The sequence below is a fragment of the Chamaea fasciata genome, unplaced genomic scaffold (genome assembly GCF_029207755.1).
Source record: "Chamaea fasciata isolate MVZ Bird 193981 ecotype frontalis unplaced genomic scaffold, bChaFas1.0.hap1 SCAF_44, whole genome shotgun sequence".
Taxonomy (NCBI): Eukaryota; Metazoa; Chordata; class Aves; order Passeriformes; family Sylviidae; genus Chamaea; species Chamaea fasciata.
This window is the reverse complement of record NW_027094129.1, coordinates 359,673-371,926: the sequence shown is the minus strand read 5'-3', so window position 1 is coordinate 371,926 and position 12,254 is coordinate 359,673. Positions and strand designations below refer to the sequence as shown.

Here is a 12,254-nt window from a genome sequence, read left to right as displayed (position 1 = left end):
AACGGCTAGAAAGACATCCTTTAGAGGATGACCCACTACACTTGAGGACAGGTAAAGGCTTATGGGATGCATGGCAGGTAGATTACATGGGTCCCTTTAAGTAATCAGGAGGTAAACATTTTGTGTTAGTGGGGGTTGAGATTACATCTGGATCAGTTCAAGCCGAGGCATTTAAAAGGGCTACAGGGGGAAACACTGTTAAAGCATTGCAGATATGGTTCGGGACTTTCCCAAAACCACAGGAAATTCAATCTGATAATGGGTCACACTTTACTGCTAAAGTAGTACAGGAATGGGCAAAAGGTGAAGGGATAAAATGGACTTTTCACACTCCCTATTACCCTCAAGCTAACGGAATTGTAGAAAGGACTAACGGTCTTTTAAAACAACTTCTGAAACCACAAGAGGGAGGCTGGGATGGCCGGTTGCATAAAGCTGTGCAAAGTGAAAATGAAAGATGGGGGGTAAATGGGTGCCCCAAAATTACTGCTTTTTGCCCAAATCCTCTGAGCTTAATCTCCTCACAAAGAGGACCAAATGATCCCAAAAATCCAGTTCATGACCCGGGACACCTTGTTTTGGTAGACCTCCCTATGGTGGGAGAAGTACCACTTGTGTTGAAAACTTCTCTGAATAATGTTTCGTGGATAGCATCTGATGCCTTAGGAAAAGAACATCGGATAAATACCCGCTGGATAATTCCATCGTTTTAATGTTCTGCCCTTAGGTGGCAGATTTTTCTGTGTTTTGCTATTGCAGGAGAACTCCGAGGGGACACTTCAAGTGACATGAAAACAAAATAACCATGTTAACATTATTAATACTTCTCTGTATCCTGCCACACTCCCATGGCCAGGAGCCAGCTGAGTGGCCGTGGTCTGAAGCCACTGTTAGATATACCAGTACTCAAGAATCACATCCCAGAAGTCGTCACCTGAACCTGGCAACCTCAGGGTATCATGGTGGTCCACGTGAGTGGGGATGGGATAAGAATGAACGGGTTACAACTCTAAATGGAACAGTTGGTTTGGGGATATTTTTGTGGGCGGATGTTGGGATCGGGATTGTGTGGGGCTGGGTGGGTGGGATGTGGTTTGATAGTAAATCAGACTTGGAGAGTTCTTGATCACATGGACTGGGATCACATGGACTGGGATTTCACAGCCTGGACCATCTGGATCAGAACCATAGAGACTGGGATCATCTGGACCGGGGTGGCCGCCTCGGAACGATGCGAACCGAGGCGGTCCCGCCCGGCCCAGGGCAACCTCCCCGTCCCTCCCAGTCCCGCCCGGGGGCGCGGCCAAAACTCCCCGCAGCGAACGCGGCGGTCCCGGAGCGACCCTGGAGCCGATCCCGGAGCGATTCCGGGTCCGATCCCGGTCCCTGTTTCGGCCTCGGTCTCAGTCTCGGTCCCGGAGCGCTCCCGGTGCTGATTCCGGTCGCGGTGCCGATCTCGATCCCGGAGCGGTGCCAGTCTCGGTGCCAGTGCCGGTTCCAGTTTCAGTCCTGGTCTCAGTCTCGGTGTCGGAGCGGTGCCGGTGCCGTTTTTGGTCCCGGAGTGCTCCCAGTGCCAATCCCAGTCTTGGGCCCGGAGCGGTGCCAGTCTCGGTGCTGGTTCCGGTGCCGGTCTCGGTCTCGATCCCGGAGCACTCCCGGTCTGGGTTCTGGCCGCAGTCCTGGAGAAGTCCTGGTGCCGGTGCCGGTTCCGAAGCGCTCCCGGCGCCGGTCCCAGTGTCGGTGTCGGTCTCAGTCTCGGTTCCGGTACCAGTTCTGGTGCCGGTTTCGGTGTCGGTCCCACAGTGCCGGTCCTGGAGCGGTGCCGGTCTCGGTTCCGGATTCGGTCTCGGTCTTGGTGCTGGTGCCGTTTCTGGTGCTGGTCTCGGTCTCGGTGCCGGAGATTTTAGGGTCTTTTGGGTGATTTTAAACCAAACCGGGCCCTTTTAGGACCGCGCGTTCCCTTGACCCCGCCCATTCCCCCTCAGAATTCCCGCCGTTTCCTGGACCCCGCCCCTTTCCCCTCCCAGTTCCCGCCCTGTCTCTGACCCCGCCTCGTTCCATTCGTTCCCCGCCCTTTCATTGGCCACGCCTCTTTTCCCTTGGGCCCCGCCCATCTGCTGGCGCGTTCCGTCCAGCGCATGCGCAGACGACCCAGAGGTGGCTCTCCCGGGCGCCGCCATCGTTGTTCCCGGTCCCCCGAGCCGGCTCCGGCGTGTCCGAGACCTGCGGTGGGGGAATGGGGGATCTATAGGGGATCTATAGGGGATCTATAGGGGATCCATAGGGGATCTATAGGGGTCTGAGAGGACCTGGAAGTCTCCTTAGAGGATTTGGTGGGGGATCTGCAGGAGATTTGGGGCGGTCTGTAGGGGCTTTGGGGCGGTCTGGGGATCCCTAAAGGGGGCTGGGCGGGTCTCGGGGCTCTATCGGGGTCTGGGGCTCTGTAGAGGGTCCAGCGGGGTCCGTAAAGGGGCTCCGGGCGTCCCTAAATGGGGTCTGGGTGTCTGTGGGGGATTTGGGGGGTCTCTGTGGCGTTTTGGGGGGGTTGGGGGGTCTGTAGGGGATCTCTAGGGGTCAGCGGGAGCCTGTAGCGGGTCCGGAGAGGTCTGGGGGTGTCTGTGGGTCCCTGTGGGGGATTTGGGGGGTCTGGGGGGGTCTGGAGGTCCCCAGGGGGGTCTGAGGGGATATGTAGGGGCTCGATAGAGGGTCCGGGGGCGCCTGGGGGACCCTATAGGGGATCTGGGGTTCTCTGCATGGGATGTGAGGGGGTCTGGGGGAGTCTTGGCATCTCTGTAGTGGAGTTTTGGGGCCCATAAAGGAAATTTTTGTGAATTTTTGGCTCTGTACAGCTAATTCTTGGAAATTTGGGGTCCAAACTGGGCAATTTTGGGTGCTCTATTGGGATTTTTTTTTTTGAATTTTGGGGCCTCTGTTAGGAATTTTGGGGAATTTTGGAGGAATTTTGGGTCCAAACGTAGGAACTTGTGGAATTTCCTGTCCAAGCGTGGGAATTTTGGGTAATTTTGGGTCCTAACTTGGGAATTTGGGGAATTCTTTTTCCTAGATATCCTCTTCAAGTTCTCGGTGAGTGGCAGCACGGCACGGGCAAGTCCTGCCTGCTGCACAACTTCATTGAGAGCAAGTGTAGGAATTTCTGGGAATTTTCAAGGATTTTGGCAGTTCTAGGGGGTCGTGGGATTTTTGGGAATTTTGGAGGGATTTTTTTTCATTTTGGGGGACGTCTTGTGTATTTTGAGGGGATTTTTGAGGTATTTTTAGGACTTTTGGGGTGGTGTTTTTGCATTTTTAGAGTGTTTTCTGTTGCTGTTTGCGGGCTTTGGGGAATATGTTGGGAATTTTGAGAAATCTGAGGAGTTGGGGGATTTTTAGATAATTTTGGAGAATTTTGGGGGAGTTTGGGGGGTTTTTAAAATATTTCTGGACATTTTAAGGGTTTGGGTATTTTGTTGGGTTTTTTTTATTTATTTTATTTTCTGGGTGTTTTTTGTTGGTGTTTAGGGAAATTTTTAGACTTTTTTTGGAATTTGGGAAATTCTGGGTAGTCTGGGAAATTTTGGGAATATTACTGGAATTTTTGCAGGCATTTTCTGGTTTTTTTTCTTTTTTGAGCTATTTTGAGGCTTTTTTCAGTTTGTTTTTTTTCTATAGTTTTCCTTTTGTATGCAATTTTGGGGGGATTTTTTTTTTTAATTTTTTGGGAATTCTGTGTCTCCGGGCGCTCCCCCATCCTGCGGCATTTTGGGCAATTTTCTGTCACTCTTGGGTCATTTTTGGTCACGCTTTGGGTCATTTTCAGCCGTATTTTGTAATTTCGGTGGCATTTCTAGTCAGTTTGGGGTCATTTGGGGGCCATTTTGTGGCCATGTTCTGTCACTTTTCGGGCATTTTTGGTCTCTTCAGGGGCGTTTTTGGTGCCGTTGGAGCCATTTTTTGCCGGTCTCAGTCCCGGTCTCCGGGCGGTGCCGGTCCCGGTGCCGGTCCCGGTGCCGCTCTTGGTCCCGGAGCGCTCCCGGCGCCAATCTCGTTCTCAGTCCCCGTCCCTGGGCGCTGCCAGTCTCGGGGCTGGTTCCGCTGCCGCTCTCGGTCCCGCTCTCGGTCCCAGGCCCGGAGATTTTAGGCGGGTTTGGGTAATTTTAGGCCAAACTGGGCAGGTTTAGGGTGGATTTTCGGCCCCTTTGGATGATTTTAGGCCAAATCTGGTGGGTTTTCGGGTGGGCTTTAGGTACATTTCATTGATTTTAAGCCAAACCAGGTCTTTTCAGGGTTGATTTTACGCCCTTTTTAGGAGTTTTAAGGGGATTTTTTGCCATTTTGTGTGGATTTAAACCAGTCTGGGCAATTTTAGACGACATTGGTTGGTTTTAGACCCCTTTAGATGATTTTATCCCCAACGGGCTGATTTTAGACCGAACCCTGTGGCTATAGGGTGGCTTTTAGTGCCCTTTGGGTGATTTTAGGCCACTTTGTGGGGATTGCAGGCCTCTTAGGGTGATTTGAGGCCAAACCTGATCCGTGTTAGGGTGGATTTTAGGCCCTTTTGGAGAAATTTAGGTGCATTTTGGTGATTTTAAGCGAACCCGGGCGGTTTTAGGACCGCGCGTCGCCTTCGCCCCGACTCTTTCCCCTCACGATTCCCGCCCTGTCCCTGACCCCGCCCCTTTCCCGTCCCAGTTCCCGCCCTTTCCTTGGCCCCGCCCTCCCAGGCGGGGCCCGGGCCCGGGGGAGGAGGAGGAGGGAGGGAGGAAGAGGCGCAGCGGCGTCAGAAGCGGGAGGAGAAGACGAGCGGAGGGAGCGGCGGCTCCAGCGCTCCCTGAACTGGCGGCACCGCCGGGATCATCGCCCCCATCCCGCAGGGGGCGGGGAGGGGGAGCTCGCCCCAAATATCCCGGGGGGTCCCTGGGTTTGGGGTTTGTTGGGGGGATGTTTGGAGCTCGCGGGGCTCCAAAGCCGAGCAGCAGATGCCCCTCGGGGGGACATCGGGCGCTCCCCGGGAGGTGTTTTTGGGGTGTCCCGGTGTCGGCAGAGCCCCGGCGGTGGCGGGGGAACACCGGGTTTGGGGAGCCCGGGAGAGCCGCCGCTTCCCTGAGCGGGAGCCCAGAGAGAGGAGAGCCCAGAACCGCAAAGCGGGGACCCTGAGAGGGGGGGGACCCCTGGGATTGCCGGGACCCCGTTAGGGGCTGGAGGGGCGGGATGGCCGGGAAGGGGGTTCGGGAGTCGCGGTGCTGGAAGTGGCTGCTCCCATTGTAAGCCCAGTCACTCCCAGTATCCGTAGGTGGGAGACAGAAGAGGGGGGAGCTTTAAGGGTTCCTGGGACTCTCCGCAGCCCAGGGAGGGCAGGCACCGAGCAGACGGGGGATCTCCTTCCCCTTCCCTGTGACACGGAGGCAAATCCCATCCTGTCCTTGTCCTTCCTCCCCCAGACAAGGAGCCGAGCATGGAGAGCAGGGAGAACAAATCCCCGCGGCAGAAGCTCGTGGTAGAGGCCGTTTTGAGCGGCTCCACAGCGCAGGAATGCAACGGAGAGGAAAAGGGCCGGAGGTCCCTGAGGAGGAGGGGCTGCAAACGCAGCTGGCGAGGATGTGAGGAGGAAAGAGCCAGGCTGGGCTGGGAAGGCGGCCGGAGATGGAGCCAGAGCTCAGAGCTGGTGGTCCATGAGCAGCTTCGTGATGGGGAGAAGCCCCACAAGTGCTCCGAGTGTGGGAAGAGCTTCAGCCAGGCCAACAGCCTGATCTGCCACCAAAGGATTCACACAGGTGAACGGCCCTACGAGTGTGGGGAATGTGGGAAGAGCTTCAGCCAGAGAATCAACCTGATCCAGCACCAGAACATCCACACTGGGGAAAGGCCCTACAAGTGTGGGGAGTGTGGGAAGGGCTTCAGGTACAGAGCCAACCTGAACTTCCACCAAAGGATCCACACTGGGGAGAAGCCCTACGAGTGTGGGGAATGTGGGATGAGCTTCAGCCAGAGGTCCAGCCTACTCCGCCACCAGATGTTCCACACAGGGGAACGACCCTACCAGTGTGGGGAATGTGGGAAGAGCTTCACAGAGAGAGCCACCCTGATTGAGCATCAGAACATCCACACTGGGGAAAGGCCGTACACGTGTGGGTAATGTGGGAAGGGCTTCAGGCAGAGAGCCAACCTGAGGCTACACCAAAAGATCCACACTGGGGAGAGGCCCTATGAGTGTAGGGAATGTGGGAAGAGTTTCATCCAGAGTTCAAGTCTGATCAGCCACCAAAGCATCCACACCGGAGAGAGACCCTATGAGTGTGGGGAATGTGGGAAGAGCTTCAGTCTGAGGTCCAGGCTGATCTTTCACCATAGAATCCACACTGGGAAAAGGCCCTACAAGTGTGGGGAATGTGGGATGAGCTTCAGGCGGAGCTCCCACCTGATCCTCCACCAAAGGACCCACACCGGGGAACGGCCCTACGAGTGTGGGGAATGTGGGAAGAGCTTCAGCCAGAAAATCAACCTGATCCAGCACCAGAACATCCACACTGGGGAAAGGCCGTACAAGTGTGGGGAATGTGGGAAGGGCTTCAGCCACAGAGCCAGCCTGAGCTTGCACCTAAAAATCCACACTGGGGAGAGGCCCTACAAGTGTTGCCAGTGTGGAAAGGGGTTTCGGGTCAGCAGCAAGCTCCTTGAACACCAGCAGACACACACAGAGGAGAGGCCCTTCCGCTGCCCTGACTGCGGGAAGGGCTTCAGGCACAACCCCAACCTCATCATCCACCGGCGCATCCACACTGGGGAGAGGCCCCAAGAGTGTCCCCAGTGTGGGAAGAGCTTCTCACAGAGCTCAGCCTTGACCCAACACCAACCAAGGCAGCATCAGGAAAGCCCTGCCAGTGCCCCCGGTGCAGAAAGAGCTTCGAGCTCTGCTCCAGCTCCAGCCCCCACTGGAGGAGCCACATTGGGCAGAGCCCCGGTGACCCACATTCCCTGTGTTCCGTGTTGGGAAGTCACCTTGCCGATTATCCTTTTGATTAGACCTTAATTATTTTCTCTTCTCCCTCTCTTTGTACTGCAAAAGCCAAGAGAGATTGTAGCCCTGCTTTCGTGCCTGAGATCTTTTGGTTTTGTGAAATTCTTTTCTCAGGGAATTTTCTGTAAACAAGAGGAGTGTTTTTCTAAAAACTGTAGCATTGTTTTTCATTCCTTTTCCTAGGAGAGACTTCTTCTTGATGTCCCTCTGGTCTGACCAGTGTGATTGATGAGGTTTGTCTTTTTGTCACCAATCAGATTGGTCTGTGTAAAATACTAAGGGAGACACATTCGAAAAACTAAAGGAGTCATTTTCAGCCTTGGGAAGCTCCGAGTCTCCCAGCTCGGTCCCGCCCAGTCCCGCCCGGAGGCGCGGCCAAAACTCCCCGGAGCGAGCGCGGCGGTCCCGGAGCGATTCCGGGTCCGATCCCCGTCCCGGTTTCGGGCTCGGTCTCAGTCTCGGTCTCGGATCAGCGCCAGTGTCGGTGCTGGTTCCGGTGCCGGTCTCGGTCTGTCCCGGAGCGCTGCCGGTCTCGGTTCTGGCCGCGGTCCTGGAGCCTTCCCGGTGCCGGTTCCGAAGCGCTCCCGGTGCCGGTCGCACTGTCGGTCGTGGTCTCAGTCTTGGTTGGTCCCGGTACCAGTTCTGGTGCCGGTTTTGGTCTCGGTCTCGATGTCGGTCCCAGTGCCGGTGCCTGTGCGGGGCCGGTCTCAGTTGCGGTGACGTTCTCAGCCTTGGTGTTGCTGCGGGTTCCGGTGCTGATCTTGTCTCGGTCTTGGTCCCGTTCCCGGAGATTTTTGGCCCATTTGGATGATTTGAAGCTAAACCTGGTGGATTTACGGTGGATTTTCGGCACAATTGGCGATTTTAGGCGAAACCGGGCAGTTTTAGGACCGCGCGTTCCCTTGACCCCGCCCCTTTCCCGTCCCAGTTCCCGCCCTTTCCTTGGCCCCGCCCTCCCAGGCCGGGCCCGGGCCCGGGGGAGGAGGAGGAGGGAGGGAGGAAGAGGCGCAGCGGCGGCAGGAGCGGGAGGAGAAGACGAGCGGAGGGAGCGGCGGCTCCAGCGCTCCCTGAACTGGCGGCACCGCCGGGATCATCGCCCCCCATCCCGCAGGGGGCCGGGGAGGGGGAGCTCGCCCCAAATATCCCGGGGGGTCCCTGGGTTTGGGGTTTGTTGGGGGGATGTTTGGAGCTCGCGGGGCTCCAAAGCCGAGCAGCAGATGCCCCTCGGGGGGATCATCGGGCGCTCCCCGGGAGGTGTTTTTGGGGGGTCCCGGTGCCAGCAGTGGCTGCTCCCAGTATGAGCCCGGTCAGTCCCAGTATGAGCCCAGTCTGTGAAAAACAATGTTCACTTTCTATGTAAATTTTCAGAAACAGGTTTAATAGAAAATGAGTCAGTTAGGAGATAAAAAAAAAGCTAAGTACGTTTGGCCGGTTGGCTTGGCATTTAGCCAAGTCCACATTCTGCTGTATCAGAGTCATTCTTTAAATACCATTTCCATTGTATCAACCTGTTGAATGTTCATATTTTTCCATAAACTAGTTTCCATATTCCGGGAACTGTTTTGCATGGTCCCTCCTTGGGTCCGCCGTTTTAGGGCATGCGTGTTTCTTGGCTGTGTCTTCATTATCACCTCCAGCTTGGGCCTTGGTCCATACTTTCTTCAGATGGTAGATGCTGATAGTTGGTATCTCAATAGCAGAGTCTCCTTTACATGTTCACTAGATGTTATCCCGACCAAACAGACAGTTTAAGCATACTATATCATCTAGTACCTCTATGCCTAATTTTCTTTACTAATAGCAGAACTAAAAAAACTTACATCATTACACAATATTCTTAACCATATAGAACACATCTTGCAAAAAGCCAAGTTTATAATATGCATTTATAACACCGGTCAGTCCCAGTATGAGCCCAGTCAGTCCCAGTACCCGTAAGTGGGGAGACAGAAGAGGGGGGAGCTTTTTGGGTTCCTGGGACTCCCAGCAGCCCGGGGAGGGTGGGGACTGAATAGATGAGGGACCCCAATAAAAGTGTGACCCCCCAACAGCTGGGACAGGGGGGAACCAATTTGGGCCTTGGAGCTGCACGTGGACACAGGCAGCTGCTTCTGCTCCCTCTGTGTGTCCCCGTGTTCAGCAGTGCTGCTCCATCAGTCTGTGCCCAGCAACGGGGAAAAGCCTCAGCCCTGCAGGGCCAGCGGGAAGGGAGCTGCTCCATACAGGAACAGGAAACAAAGGAAACACATTCTTTAGGATGTGTTTTCTGTTAAAAAAAAAAAAAAAGAAAAAAAAAAGAGAAAAGAGAAAACCGGAAAAAATACAAAAGATAAAAACTGCCCCAAAACCGTGTAGTTAAAAGTCTTCCATAACTGTGGATTAAAAAGATGTAAGTGATGTTTTGAAATGAGAACTCAGTTGCTTTGTAAATGTGCTCGTGGCAAGGATTCATCAGCTGCATTCTTTTGCAGATGTTGGAATTATTTCCTAATATGAAGTAAATTTAAACTTAAAGCAATAGGAAATTGAAAGACGGATTGTGCACGACTGCATCTTGAGTGTAAAACTTTGGCAGTTTGAAACTTGGAGCAAAAGTGTTGCAAATGAAAGTTTTAAATCCCAATGGATTGTGTGACAGCAGTTTTTCCTATACTATGTGTAGCAGCCCAAGGATTTCATCAGTGGGGTGGTGGGTGCTTTTAGCTTTGTCCTGTGCCACTCTGGGATGTCATGAAACAGGACTTCACCTGCCACCAGCCCGCGTTTCCCTCTGCCACCCCAGCTCCGTGGACCTTGTGTCCCCCAAAGCAGACACAAAGTTTTCCTGCTGCTCTCCCTTTGCACAAATCCACAGAGAGCTGGGATTGTTCCAAGTTTTGTCTCTCCATTGTGCCACATTCCTAAAGAACCAGCAGCCCATCCCGATGAATACAGCGAGTTACACTGATGGTTGTCAGCTCCATTTCCTGCCTAGAAATCCTGAAACTGCTTCTAAATGCTGCTCTCCTCAGCTCTTAGACACCTACTCACACAAAGCTGGGAAAAAATCCCCTGGCTTCCGGCTTACAAGTGAGCCAAAGTTAGAGCTCTGTGGAAAATCTCTATCCATCCCTATCCTTTTAATACATCTGTATGTGAGGTGTGCATGGATGTGTCTTGTATAGAAAGGAAGGAGTGCACAAGCACCGTGCCTGACACTTTCCCTCTCTGTGTTCATTCCATACCCATGGGTACAAAGACATTATGGAAACCCTGGCGCAGACAGAGCCTTCTGTGCATGGATACAGAGACATCCAAGAGCCCCTTGGTCATCCTGCTGGAAGGACGACAAAAAGGGAGTGGGAACTCAGCAGTGAGGAGAGCTGAGGGCTGGAGAGCAGCTCTGAATGACACTAAAATGTCTCTGGGCCTCTGAGACATTGCTACTCTTCAGCCAGCGACAGTCCCTAAGCCTGGGACTCAGTCTTCCTCATGCTGAGGGGCACCAAGGAAGGCAACAGTGTGATGGAGACTGGCATGGGCTGGGAACTCATTGGGGAAAAATAGAGAGCATTGTGAAGGAAAAGGCAGGTGGAGGACAGAACTGTTCAGAGAAGAGCTGAGCTACAGCTTGAGCAAGCTTAAAAATGTCATTTGGGGCCATCCCAGATTGATTTCATTTCAGAAGGTATTGAAGAAGTTTATTTTTTGGGCGGTATCATGTTTTCTCTTGGAGATGTACACTCTGCAAACTTGAGCCGCATTGCCAAAATGCTCAAGGCAAGTCTCTGCTGCAGGGCACACCGTTTCTTCTTTGGCTGATTCCGGCCCGGTGCTGAGCCCAGCAGAGCCCTGGCAGAGCCCAGAGCAGCCTCAGCACCCGCAGAGCCCGACTGCAAGGACAGAAACCAGAAACCGCCCGTCAGCTGAAGGCTCCTGTGCCCTTGTCCCAGCCGCCCGCGGTGCCCAGGCCACGCTGGCCGTGCTCAGGGCTGGGCCCAAAGCTGCCCATCATTGCTGGCAGGACGTGTGCCCAGCCTGCAGCCAGCCACGGCGCATCCAGCCCTCAGCAGCTGCGCAGAGCAAGATGCTCCTGTGCTGGCTGCCATCTCCCAAAAGCTCTTACCCCACCCGTGCCAAGAAGACGGGGACCCACCTCACGCCATCCGCCGCTGGAAGAAAAGCTGCTCCCAAACCACGTCCTCAGCCTTCTCCAAGGGCGCGGCCCATCCACGCCACAGATGGTCCCAAGCACTTCACAATCCAAACTGGACACCACCTAGAACACTTCCTTTAGAAAAACAAACAACAAATTAACAGACAAAAAGGGGAAACAAGGGAAAAGGTAAAAGATGTGATCTCTGTCAGGGGCTTGAGGAAGGGCCAATTCCGACATGCTTGGGAAAAACCCACCCACCAGTGAGGGAAGCCCATGCTTTCACTCTTCCCCCCTGCACTGCCCCCCAAAATAATGGTGATCCCAAAGCAAACAAGGGCAGTGGAGCAGCCCAAGCCCTTCCTTGCCTGCAAGGCAAAGCAGCCCATGGACAGGCTCTGGAGTCCCACCTCTGCTCCCACCTTGGGGGTTTGTTTGTGCCGGGCTGGCTGCCCCAGCCCCAGCCCAGGGCACGGTGGGTGGTGGGGGCTGTTGGCAGGGCCAGGAGCCAACTCCCATTTCGTAACCACCCCAGCCTGTGCCCCCAGCCCTGCCAAAAAGCAGCTTGGCAGCCCACTGAACAATCAGTTGGACCTGCCCCAGCAAAGGGAGGAACCTGTGGTTCCTGGACAGGCCGTGCAATGCCCAAATCTGGGAGCATCCCCCTGTGCGTGGACTCATCTGCAAATTGGCTGTGGAGCCTGGCTTTGAAGAAGGTGCCAGAATCGAAGTCAGTCATCTTCAGCTTTGTGGTGGCCAGGTCCCAGAAGAGGTTTTCATCCTTGATGCTGTCCTCGCTGTCTCCAGCAGCAGCAGCCCCACCTTGTCCAGCTTCTCCAGGGGCTCCTTCTCGTTCCCTGGGGGTGAGACCAGGCTCTCAGGGCTCTGCCCAGGGCCCCAGCTGTCAGTGAACCAGGACAAGCAAAACCAGCCTGGATGGCAGCCACCAGTGCTGGGCAGAGCAGCTCGGCTCCAGCACGAGGGCTGCCTGTGCCCATCCCATGAGCCCTGCGCAGTGACACAGGCAGGACAAAAAGTCTGGCTTGCTCTGCTTCTGATCGCCAAGGCATGTGTGCAGCTGGAACTTACCAGGGCCCTGCA

The 12,254-nt window shown here is 54.6% G+C and overlaps 1 pseudogene; it reads left to right on the top strand.

The window, feature by feature from the left end:
- The window catches only part of LOC136303935 (zinc finger protein 345-like), a 171,127-nt pseudogene extending 164,007 nt beyond the window's left edge, over window positions 1–7,120 (top strand).
- Window positions 7,121–12,254: the final 5,134 nt, after the last annotated feature.